Source organism: Cryptomeria japonica, chromosome 11 (genome assembly GCF_030272615.1).
Source record: "Cryptomeria japonica chromosome 11, Sugi_1.0, whole genome shotgun sequence".
Taxonomy (NCBI): Eukaryota; Viridiplantae; Streptophyta; class Pinopsida; order Cupressales; family Cupressaceae; genus Cryptomeria; species Cryptomeria japonica.
In genome coordinates this window covers 333,746,932-333,759,514 of record NC_081415.1, presented here as the reverse complement: position 1 = coordinate 333,759,514, position 12,583 = coordinate 333,746,932, and the positions used below count along the sequence as shown (strand labels likewise).

Genomic DNA, 12,583 nt, shown 5'->3' with positions numbered 1-12,583 from the left:
AAGGCATAAATTTTTTCAAATAATCAACGTAACCGTCTAGGCAAATAACAAGGGGGGACACTTCCTACGACCCCACGACCCATAACTTAAGTGAATAAAGTAACGACAGATTAGAAACCAGAGGGTTTAAAACAAATAAGATAGGATCTAAAAATCAAAAAACCCTTAAACCCCTAAGGTCTAGAACAAAGCTGAAGCACTTGGAATTACACCCTATTCGAAAAATTCAAAATACCATAGCCAATCATGGGAAAAGAAAAACCCAATTTTAATCAGTGATAACATGGTGGATCTCTTGTATAAGTGCATGGTGTGAATTTAATGAATTTAAATCAAGTGCATCAGATTATTCATCTTGACAAATGTAGTAATTAGGTTCATGAAAGATTGTAAATGAGATTATGGAAAAGTATTTTGAAAATGTGAATTAAAAGTAGTATTAGTGAATAGAATCTTTCTGAGTTACATCATTGGATTAACTTGTTATTAACCATGTAAATTGATCGAATGTGAATGGGAATACAAAGTTTGAATTAATGTTTTAAAATTCTAAGTTGAAATTTAAAGGACGAACCTCATATAGATATTTACCTTTTTACCTTAGTAAATGAGTAACGCCATGTTAAATTATGCTTCACTACATTGGACAAATTTGTTTAGTTATTTATGTTTTAATCTTGACAAATAATCCTTACCAGATTAATTTGATAATCGGGTGAACTCAACTAGATATCCATATTATAACCCTTATAAAAAGAATTCCTTATGATTGCTAAAATTGAACTAAAATGGGAAGTAATTGTATAGTTGTTTATATCTAAATCTTAGTAAATGTACCTTTTCATATTAACTTCATATAACCAAAAAGAGTGATATGCAATAATATAATTGTATTTTGATCCTAATGTAAGAACGTCACTATGAACTTATACTTTAAATCCTGAAATGACGAATTTCATCTTGCTAACTATATTTTTAATTTAAAGGATGCTCTCATGTGTCCTAATACATTTTCATCTTAATGAATTTAGTCCTTCTATTTGCATTTATTAAAACTTCAATGAATGAACCCTATGGCTACTTGCATTCTATCCTCCATAAAGAAACTATGAATCTTTAGTTTGGTTATGCTCAAACCTTAATGAGGGAACCACACTCTATTAATGGGAGTTTAATTCTTTAATGAACGAATCTCAACTTATTAACCAAACCTTTAATATTTAAGAAAGCTTTCAAATGTGGGTGGTGATCTTAAAACCAATGAATGAACTTCACTATATTAAACGCTTTGAACCTTTTTGGAGGCCTCTAAATGAAATTATGAATTTAAGTGCATTGAATAAATAACCTCTCAATGGCCTCCTAACCACCCTAAGTAAAAGAACACTTCCTAAAATTATAAGATGTCAAATCATTGAACATATATATAATCATGTCTTATGCATTACCTCACAATTAGGATATCCAGATTTATGTATCATTTGACGCAAGTTGAGTTAGGTGTAAGGTTATGTAATCGCGTTGGGAAACCTCTTAGGATCATTTAGTCTTCCGTTGTGTTATCTAAGTTTCAGATAACTCCAAATTATCTTAATGTTGTAACTTATAATTAACTACTCTTAGTATTATTATAAAAAAAAATATTTACACTCTAATTGAGTGTTTTTAACTTAAACCCTTAGGGGTTTCTTGGCGGGGCATTACACAAACATCAACTGTCTAAGTCTCTACCAGTGGAGGTAGGAATCCAAGCTGCTCTCTAAGATATTCAAAAGTCTCCTTAGGCAAAGGCTTTGTAAAAATATCTGCAATCTGCTCTTTAGTATTCACATAAACCAATTTTACTTCTTTTGCTTCAACATTCTCTTTTAGAAAATTGAATTTGATAGAAACATGTTTAGTCTTAGAGTGAAATACTAGATTCTTAGATATATCAATTGCTACCATATTATCACCATAAATAGTTATAGGTTCCTTGCATTTTACCTTTATGTCCTTCAACATTTGTTTGATACATAATACCTGTGTACAATTTGTTGCTGCTGCAACATATTCTGATTCTGTTGTTGATAGTGATGTACAACTCCGTTTCTTGCTCAACCATGAAATTAGTCTACTACCAAGAAAAAATGCTCCATCGGTGGTGCTTTTTCTGTCATCTACATCTCCTACCTAATTAGCATCTATGTATGCACATAAATCAAAGTTTTCATCTCTAGGATACCATAAGCCAAGATTTGTAGTGCCTTGTAGGTACCGGAAAATCCTTTTCACTGCTGATTCATGATTTTCTTTAGGATTACTCTAAAATCTTGAAACAATACATACTGTATTCATAATATCAGGTCTTGTTTGTGTCAAATACAGTAAACCTCCTATCATAGACTTGTATCTTGTCAGATTAATAGGTGTTGATTCATCCTTCAAAGATAGTTTTCTAGTTGTTGTCATAGGTGTGCTTGACGGTTTAGAGTTTTCCATGCCAAATTTCTTTAGTAATTCCTTCAAGTGCTTAGATTGACATAGGAATATACCTTTATCAGTCCATGAAATCCGCAATCCTAAAAAGAATTTTATCTCCCCAATCATAGACATTTCAAATTCTTGTTGCATTTTATTAGAAAAGTATTTACACAATCCATCTTCTCCTCCAAAGATTATATCATCAACAAAAACTTCAATAACCAAGATGTCATCATTAGTCACTTTTTAGTATAGATTGTTGTCAGCATTACCTTTAGTGTATCCAAGCTTCAAAAGATATTTGTCCAATCTAGCATACCAAGCTCTAGGAGCTTGTTTTAGTCCATACAAAACTTTCCTTAACCTGCAAACCATATCTTTGTTATCTGTTAAAGAAAATCCATTAGGTTGTTCAATATAAACTTCTTCTTCAAGATCTCCATTTAGAAATGCATATTTAACATCCATTTGATATACTTTATAGTTCTTGTGAGCTGCAAAAGCGAATAATAGTCTAACTGCCTCAATTCTAGCTACCGGTGCAAAGGTTTCATTGTAATCAATTCCTTCTTTCTGTGAATATCCCTTACACACTAAGCTTGATTTGTTTCTGATTACCTTTCCATCTTCATTAAGTTTATTTCTGAAAACCCATTTAGTTCCAATTACATTTTTGTCTTTAGGTTGGGGAACTAATGACCAAGTGTTATTCCTTTCAATTTGTTCCAATTCATCTTCCATAGCTTTAATCCAATATTTATCTTCACATGCCTCATTAATTGATGTAGGTTCAATTTGAGAAATAAGACATACCTCTTCATTTGCCAATCTTCCTCTAGTCATAACTCCTTGAAATTTGTTTCCAATTATCTGATCTTCAGAGCGATTTAATCTTACATACCTGGGTGTTTTTACTTGTTGTTGTTCTTGAGTGATAGTTGAATCCTCAGATAATGTCAGTGTAACAATATCAACATTTTGTACCGGTGTATAGTAGGTTCATTTGTAATTATCTCTATTTCCGGTTCAGAGTCCATTGACCTTGAATTACCTCTAAACTATTCATCAATCTTCACATTTGCACTTTCAACAATTTTCTGCAATCTTTTGTTAAAACATCTATGTGCCTTACTCTTAGATGAATAACCAAGAAATATTCCTTCATCACTTCTAGGATCAAATTTGCCAATATACTCATCTCTTCTGATATAGCATTTACTTCCAAATATTCTAAAATATTTAAGAGTAGGAGTATTTCCAAACCATAGTTCATGAGGGGTCTTATCAGTTTCACCTTTGATGTGAATTCTGTTGAATGTATAAACTGGTGTATTTACTGCTTCTCTCGAATACATATGAGGTAGATTTGCTTCTGATATCATGCTTCTGGCTACATTCAGGATAGTTTTGTTTTTCCTTTCCACAACTCCATTCTGCTGGGGTGTCCGAGGTGCTGATAACTGTCTTCTTATCCCATTCACTTCACAAAATGTATTAAATTCCTTAGATGTGAATTCACCTCCTTGATCTAATCTCATACATTTGATTTTCTTGTCAGTTTCATTCTCTACTATTACCTTGAAAAGTTCGAATTTCCCAAATGCTTCATATTTCTCCCTGAGAAAAGTAACCCAACACATTCTAGAATAGTCATCAATGATTAGCATAAAATACCTATCTCCTTGTATACTTCTAGTTCTTGTTAGACCACATAAATCAGTATGAATTAAATCAAGAACATTGTTAGACTTCTCTGGAATACTTTTGAAAGTTGCTCTAACTTGCTTTCCAAATTGACATTCCTTACATACCGGATTGTGAGGTTTAACAATCTTAGGTAAATCTCTTACTGCCTTAGTTGTACTGATTTTCACAATGCAATCAAAATTTACATGACAAAGTCTCTTATGCCATAACCAACTTTCATCAATATGTGCAATCAAACATGCTTTTTCATTGTTGTTCAAATGAAAGATATTACCTCTAGTTTGATTACCAGTTGCAATTTCCAAACCAGTTCTATTTAAGATTTTGCATTTACCATTTTTGAATTGTAACTGAAATCCTTTCTCCACTAGTTGACCAACACTCAAAAGATTATGCTTCAAACCTTCTACATAGTAAACATTATCAGTATTGCACTTACCATCAAAAGATATAGTTCCTTTTCCTTTGATCATACAAGCTTTATCATCTCCAAATCTCACTAGACCTCCATTGTAATCCTGAAAGGTTAAGAATTTACTCTTATCATTAGTCATGTGATGTGAACATCCCGAATCAATGATCCATTCATCCTTATCTTCAACTTTAGCTGCCAACGCCTGCTCTACTGGTTGAACAATAGGTGCTGGTTGATCTTCTATTATAGCAACAAAACCCCATCCATTGTATGCTAAATCCTCATCAGAATCATCAGTAACTCCTTCATCAGCATAATAAAAAGATTTGTCTCTATTCTTCTTAAATTTGTATCTCTGATAATCAGGGTTAGTCTTATATGTTCTTTTACCTTCTTCTCTTAGTCTTGCATGTCTATCAGGACATCTAGAAGCCATATGACCAATCTTATTACAGTTAAAACATTTAAAGGGTGCTTTACCTTCATACTTACTTCCAATTGGACCTTTAGGCATTTTTCTTGCAAATAGTGCTTCAAGATCTTCCAATTCTTCATTCTCCTTTCTGATATCTTCAAGTTCTCTTGCATAAAAGGCTCTCCAATTAGATTTCTCATATGATGATGATGATGATGATGATGATGATGATGATGATGATGATTCTTTGAAAGCTAGATCTATCTTAATAGTAGCAATAGGACCAAATTCCTCAAGTTCAAAAGTTGAAAGTTTTCCAACCAAGGTGTCTCTAGATACTGATGCATTAGGCATTGTTCTTAATTCATTTATAGCAGTAACTTTCATTTTATATGCCGGTGGAAATGCTCTTAAAACTTTAGAAACAATATCATCTTCACTTAAGGTTCATCCACAACATTGTATACCCAAAACAATTTCATTTACTCTTTCCATAAAAGCAGAAATCCTTTCATCTTCTTCCATTTTCAGATTTTCATACCTGACCCAGAAGCATTCAAGTTTTGCAATTTTGACTGTGGAATCTCCTTCATTCAATGTTTCCAATTTGTCCCAAATAGCTTTAGCTGTAGATCTGTCTAATAATCCCATGATCTATTGATCTGATAATGCACTCAAAAGTGCTTCTCTTGCTTTGCAATCATTTTCCTCATCTTTAGCCAAGTTAGGTGGATTAGGTTGACCTTGAGTAGGAGAAATATAACCATTCTTTGTAACAGACCATATGTCCTTTCCAATGCAATTTAAATGTATCTCCATCCCGATCTTCCATATGCCATAGTTGGTTCCATCAAGTTTCAGACTGTCCTTCCTGAAATAGTTAGAAGACATTGGATCTCCTCAAGCTGTTAAACTTCTGCAAAAAGAGGACTAAGCTCTGATACCAATTGTTAGGTCTCGGAGACAACTGAGAGGGGGGGGGTGAATTAGTTGTCCAATAAATTCAATCAAAATTAACTTAACCAAAACTTAATGCTTAATGCCGGTAAGCCAAACTTAATGCCGATAGATAGTTTTATCAGCTAATTGCAGTACCGGTAAAGATTAATGCATGAAACAGAAAGACAATAACATCCATAACACATAACACAAATATTTGTACGTGGAAACCTTGTAAGGGAAAAAACCATGGTGGGAAGCCTTACCCACAATCAAATGATACTACTACCAATAGTATGTGTGTACAATATGGAGTCTGCACATGCAAAAAGGCCAGCTGCTTAGAGCTCACTGCTCAATCACAAAATGGGAGTCACATTGACTACAATTGGATGGTTAAATCCAATGATAATGTATTGCGTAAAATAGCATCTTCATATGCTAGATTCAGTACCGATTTAGTTCTGATATGCCTTCTTCAAATACCTTCCTTCAATCTTCAAATGATGTCTTCATGTATAGCTCTGCTTATTTTTGCATATACCTTATTACAATCCTTTTACCAATCACATATCAATCTCACAAATGAGATCTTAAATTTATACCATAACCTAAGACCAATTGAATAGGTCAGCTCACTAAGAATATTATAATAAAATCAATTACAAATAAATCAATAAGCGATGCATCATGTCGGCTCAATGCATTTATAATAATAACAAACCATCTCTATAACATGTGCTGATTTAGAATAGATATGCTTGTTGGTGTATAACCTGGACCTATTTGCCGGTAACAACAAATATGCAAACCCGAATAGACCAATAACCAAATCACCAAAACCAAGTGATCAAATAATGTCTTCGACATAACCAAGTAGTCTCCAAGTCATTCCAAGTGTCGGTGAACAATATAACCTATCGGTGAACCAAATACCGGTGACTGTGCATAAGTCATTAACTTGCTGGTGAACATAACCAAAGATCTCCAAGTGCTAATAAGGTTGATAAGTGTTGACAAGTGTTGACATCAATGACAAAACCATATCAACATATCCAAAATACCAACAGATTTGATGGTACCCACTTTTCAAATCCATTTTGGAATAGTACTTGACCCCTCCTAGACAAACCACAAGTCTTCCATTCTTGGCATTGGGAATCTATATCTGATTGTTATCTTATTGATGGCCCTAGAGTTAGTACACAACCTCCATGTCTCTTCTTTCTTGGGATCTAGTACTAGTGGGACGACACAGGGACTTATGCTCTTCCTAATGAACCCTTTCTCTAGCAATTATTGGATCTGTCTTGCAACTTCTACATTCTGTTCAAGGGTAAGCTTGTATGCTGCCTTATTGGGAAGTGTAGCAGCTGGTATGAGGTCAATACAATGATTGATTTCTCTTTGAGGGTGGAGGGAGTCTGTGGTACTATCTGCAACTATTCCTTTATACTTGCCTAGCAGATCTTGAACCTCTTTAGGACCTACTTTCTTTTCTATCTCCAGGCCCTTAGGTTGCTTCTTAGGTTCATTCTTAGGCTTGACAACTATTGCAAAGCAAGGGGTATCTTTCTCCTTCAAAACCTTCATGAAATCCTTCTCATCTACTAGCATAACACTAGTCACAATGTGCTTATCCTTACTGTCATTCGAAAGAGGGTTCATAGTGAAGCTCACCCCATCTTTGGTGATGGTGTAAACATTCTTCCTTCCTTCATGTCTAGCATCTACATCATATTGCTAGGGCCTACCTAGTAGCAGATGACAAGCATCCATTTCTACCACATCACACAACACCCTATCCTTGTATTCAGCTATTGAAAATTCTATCCAAACTTGCTCACTAATCAAGGCTTGTTGACCTTTGTTCAACCAAGACACCTTATAGGGATGGGGATGAGGTAATCTTTGCAAGTTAAGTTTAGTAACCATTTCAATAGCTATGGACCCTAAATCCACAATGAATTTAGATACCTTGCCTTGTACCTTGCAGGAGGTTTTGAAAAGAGATTTCCTCTGAGGGGTTCTTTGATGGTTGGTACCTTCAAGAGGGTCCTATTAATTATCAAGAGTTCTCCTTGCTCCGGATCTGCAAACTTTAAAGTTGATGTGTGGTAGGAGGTCATACTTTGACTATCTTCTTCTTGTATTGGATGTTCTCTTCAATCACCTCCTTGGCTACTATTGCTTAGCTTCTCTGAACACCTAAATGACTGATGCCCAACTTGGTTGCATGAAAAACACCTACCGATGAAGACACTAGGTACTCTTCCACCAAATCTTCCTCTACCATTCCCCCTTCTTCCTCTAAATCCACCTCTACTCCCTGATTCTCCATCATGTTCTTGATGATTGGACTCTCCTTGGTTTTTAGGAGATGGTCCTCTGCCATTGAATCTACCCTTTCCCCTCAAACTTGCACCTTTTCCTCTACTATTATGCTCTCCTTTCCTTTTTTCCTATCCTCAATCCTAAGTGCCATTTGAAAACACTTGTGCACTGATTCAGGATTGAACAAACTCAGTTCATCTTGAATACTGAACTTAATACCATTCATGTACCTTGCTAGCTTTTGTGTCTCACTTTCTGGCATCTTTTCCTGGAGTGATATCCTATGGAACTCCTCAATGTAGGTACTGACATCCAAATCCCTTTGCCTTAGGTTTTGTAATATCTAGTGTAAGATGATCTCATAGTCCTCAGGTACAAAGTGCCTTTTGATCTCTATCACCATCTTCTTGCATGAAGTTATAGGCCTCTTTCCTTCTTCATCTCTTTCATTTTGCAGGAAGTTCCACCAACTAAGAGTTGGACCCTTCATTTTGGATTTAGCCACCTTCACCCTTTGGTTATCAGGTACCTCTTCACATTCAAAATAATTCACCATTGCTTCTACCCAATCCTTACATTCTTCTGGATTCATTTTCCTAGAGAATGTAGGTAGTTTTGCTCTATTGTATCTTCTTCCAACCCTATTAAGGGGCTACAACAAATTGCCTTTGGTCTGTCGGCATCTCTTGTCTCTCTTCTTCCTCTTCTCCTTCTCCATCAGAGGCTGATGCAACTTCTTTTCTTGCTTGGTCTTTCTTCAACTTCTCTATCTCTTCCTCCATCTTTTTATTCTCGGTCGCTTTCTCCCTTACTATCTTGGCTAACTCCATGTTTGTCATAGGTCTAGTGGGAATATCCTCACTATTTTCTATTGTTTCTTTGATTTCTTTGTCTTTCCTAGGGCTCTTATGATTCTCTGATACCACCTGATGCAGAGGTTGGCAGCATTAAGGTGACAAACCCACACACTCACACTCTTAGGTCTTACAATACCTATTCTTCCTCTCAAGGTCTCAATCCACTCCAATGTGAAATAGGATTCTTACTCTTGTCTAGGGATGATATAACACTCCCATGCCCTCCTTAAGACTCACTAATACCTTCCACAAAAATGTTTTGGGATACAAGTTTGGGTATTGGTCCTAGGGGCTTGAATAGTTCTACTGGCTAGTAGCCCTATTTTACTGATTTTTTGGTTTTTTCTCCAAATTGTGCCAAACAACATACCAAGTAAATTTGAGTTTCAGATACCCTTTTGGGACTACTATCAAACTCCAAAAGTTTAGGCTTCCAACCTATTCCCACACTCTCCAACACCTACTAGGTTCACAGGCCTAATTGATCAAGTTAGGTCTGTTTTACAAAGGAAGCATGTGAGAATGGGGTCATAGGAAGATTCAACTCTTCAAGAGGATTCTTCTATATCCCAATGTTCCCAATCCACCAATTAACTCCTTAGTTTGTCATTCTTCATTGAGTGCACAATGAATTCCATTCTAGGCTAATCTAAACCCTCAAACAGTTTAGACTAGGGCTTGGTGGTAAAATTACCAAACCAACTCCTCTAACCTCGCCCCTTTGGAATCTCAGAATAAATGCCTCTAACTTTCATTCTACCAATGGCCATTGGATTCCAATGAGTAGATTGCAAGTTAGGGCTCCATTTGCATTGTAACCCTTGAAAATGGAGGGTTTCAGACCTATAGAGAGTAAACCACTTATAACTTCCTCTAAATTTCACTTCAAGAGGTCAGACCAAGTGCATTAGAAAGGTGATTCAGGGCACTTTCCAATTAACTCAAAGTTTCATCACAATATTTCACACCCTATACAGACTGTACGGAAAACTATCACTGTTATGGCAAAATCAGATTTGTTCTATTCACTTTCTCCACCAAACTTTACAAAACTCCTCAACAACCCTCCCCATGGTTTTTAAAGCATATATAAACCCTCCTCAATGTCCATAACCAACTTTTTAATAGTTATGAATGTTGGAGGGGTAGTTGTCATCCTACTGGCAACTTTTCAAAGTTGCTTGACAACAAAGTGCAACATTTTTGCAACTTGGACAATATTGGGAATTAAGTACTTAGACCTTATGGAAATATCTCCAAGGTCATTTATTTGACTCCAAACACCTAAGAAAACATCCTAGACCTATCAACACTAAAATCCAAATTCCAAGCCTTCATGGTCTAATAGACCTCTAGGTTTATATGCCCACCTAAGAGATTATTGACCATACAAATAGGCACTCTATTACATGAAGGGTGATCATTGATCCAACCCCTTATTACAACACAAAATATCATGTAAACACTAATATGGTTAGAACCTTGCTTGAAAATTAGAAGGTGCTATGTGCCAATTTTGAGTAGGTTTGGTTGGTGTCAAGAGCATCTGGTTGTGACTATGGTATCACGAAAGCCCATTTGTGACACCTAGGACCTAGTAGGTGATCTTGTTGGTTGAAGCAAGTCTTATTAGTATGGAATGGTCTTGTGAGACCTTAATTGTCTCACTAGGAATATTTGAAAAAAAATATTTTATTAATTTTGGTTAAGATTGGAATTGATTAATTATTTATTTGTAATAAATTAAAAATTAACTAATAAATCAAACAAACTCAAAATTGATAAATGCATTAAATTAAAGAATAAAATTGATTAAATATAATAGTATACTAATATATATAAAACTAATTTTACTAAGAAACCATATATATATATATATATATATATTATAATATTAAATAGATGCAAGTAATTAATTTTAAAATTTAAGCAGTAGATAAATATTTATATTTATTTTAATGTATATATTTTTATTTAAGCACATGATGTAGGAGAAAAGGGGAAGGCCAAGACACATGACATACTAGAAGAGGAAATTTACTATTAGCATATTCTACGACAAGTGGAGATTACAATATTATTTTATTTTTGAAGGAATAAATTTTATATTAGCAAATTTTAAGACATGGGAGTTACAAATTTATTCTATGACAAGAATATCTCTATTCATAGTATTTTTATGACAAGGGAGTTACAATGTTATTTTTGACATATTCTCTTACAACTATTAATTGGAGAATCTACCTAATTTGAAAATTATTCTTATGGATGGTAAAAATTATTTTACAACTTCAAAATCTATAAATTAGAAGGATATTTTATATATTTTACACACTTTTTCCGAGATATGATATTGAAGTTTCATTTTATGAATTAGTTCTAGTTTATAAGAAGTTTGTGAGAAAGTTTTGTTAGAGATCTTTAATGAAAGATGAGTTGAATATATATACTACTTTTGGAAAAAGATTCTTTGATGAAATTTGAATAGAATATAGATACTACTTTTGGGAGGAGATTGCTATAAGAATTGCAAAAGAGAAATAATTTGAAAAAAAAGAAGTTGGAAGTATGAGAGTGGTTCAACAAAGAAGGATTTGATCTTTTTGTGAATCCAGGTTTTTATCTATTTAATATTCTTTTGTATATTTTCAAATGCAAGTATTATCATTTTGTTAAAAGGGTAAAAATAAATATATGTATATTTTTCTAAGTAAAATCTAAATGCAAGTAAATTTTCTTTTGAATGCATGTAGTTTCTTGAGTATTTTTTAGGAGGCTTATTTGAATGCATTACATGTGTTTGAGTAAAATCTGAATGCAAGCAAATTTTCTTTTGAGTGCATTCAGATTCTTCAATATTTTTGAGGAAGATTATTTGAATGCATTACATTTGGAAACTAGGAGATGATTGTTTAGATTTACTTGGGTAAATATTAAATATTACAAAAATTATTAGATAAGGAATATTACTTGAGGGAAATGTAAAGGAAATTTTTTTTAAGTGCATGAATAAATCTGTCAATATGTTTCTCTGTAGAAATTTCTTCCAACATTAAATCTGTCAATATGTTTCTCTGTAAAAATTTCTTCCAACATAATAATAATAATAATAATAATAATTATTATTATTATAATAATATCCTTGTTATACAATATTCCTGTAGTGCCCCTCCCTCGTTCAGACTCCGTCTAACTTACTTTGACTCAGGTTGAATTCTTATGTGGTTTATATGACTAGATGATACACTTTAATGTAATGATTTTAATCATGGTTCTAGGATATGATGTTAGATAATATGATTAAGTACTAACCTTGGACTGACATATCGACTTGATGTATATATCTTGTGTCTGTTTTCTTGTTTGGGTTCGAGTCTATATGGGTGCGAGGGGATGATCTTCCGTCACCCACTTTGGAGGCACACAGAATGTCACAACTCTCCTTCACTGGTG

The 12,583-nt window shown here is 34.0% G+C and overlaps 1 protein-coding gene across 1 annotated transcript in view; it reads left to right on the top strand.

Annotated features, from left to right (window-relative positions):
- LOC131075033 (glycerol-3-phosphate acyltransferase 9) overlaps positions 1-11,130 on the top strand; it is a 337,473-nt gene extending 326,343 nt beyond the window's left edge. Inside the window, exon 14 of the mRNA XM_058011874.2 lies at positions 11,110-11,130. The gene's annotated coding sequence lies outside the window, so the exon portion shown is untranslated. The remainder of the gene's footprint in view (positions 1-11,109) is intronic.
- The last annotated feature ends 1,453 nt before the right edge of the window (positions 11,131-12,583 follow it).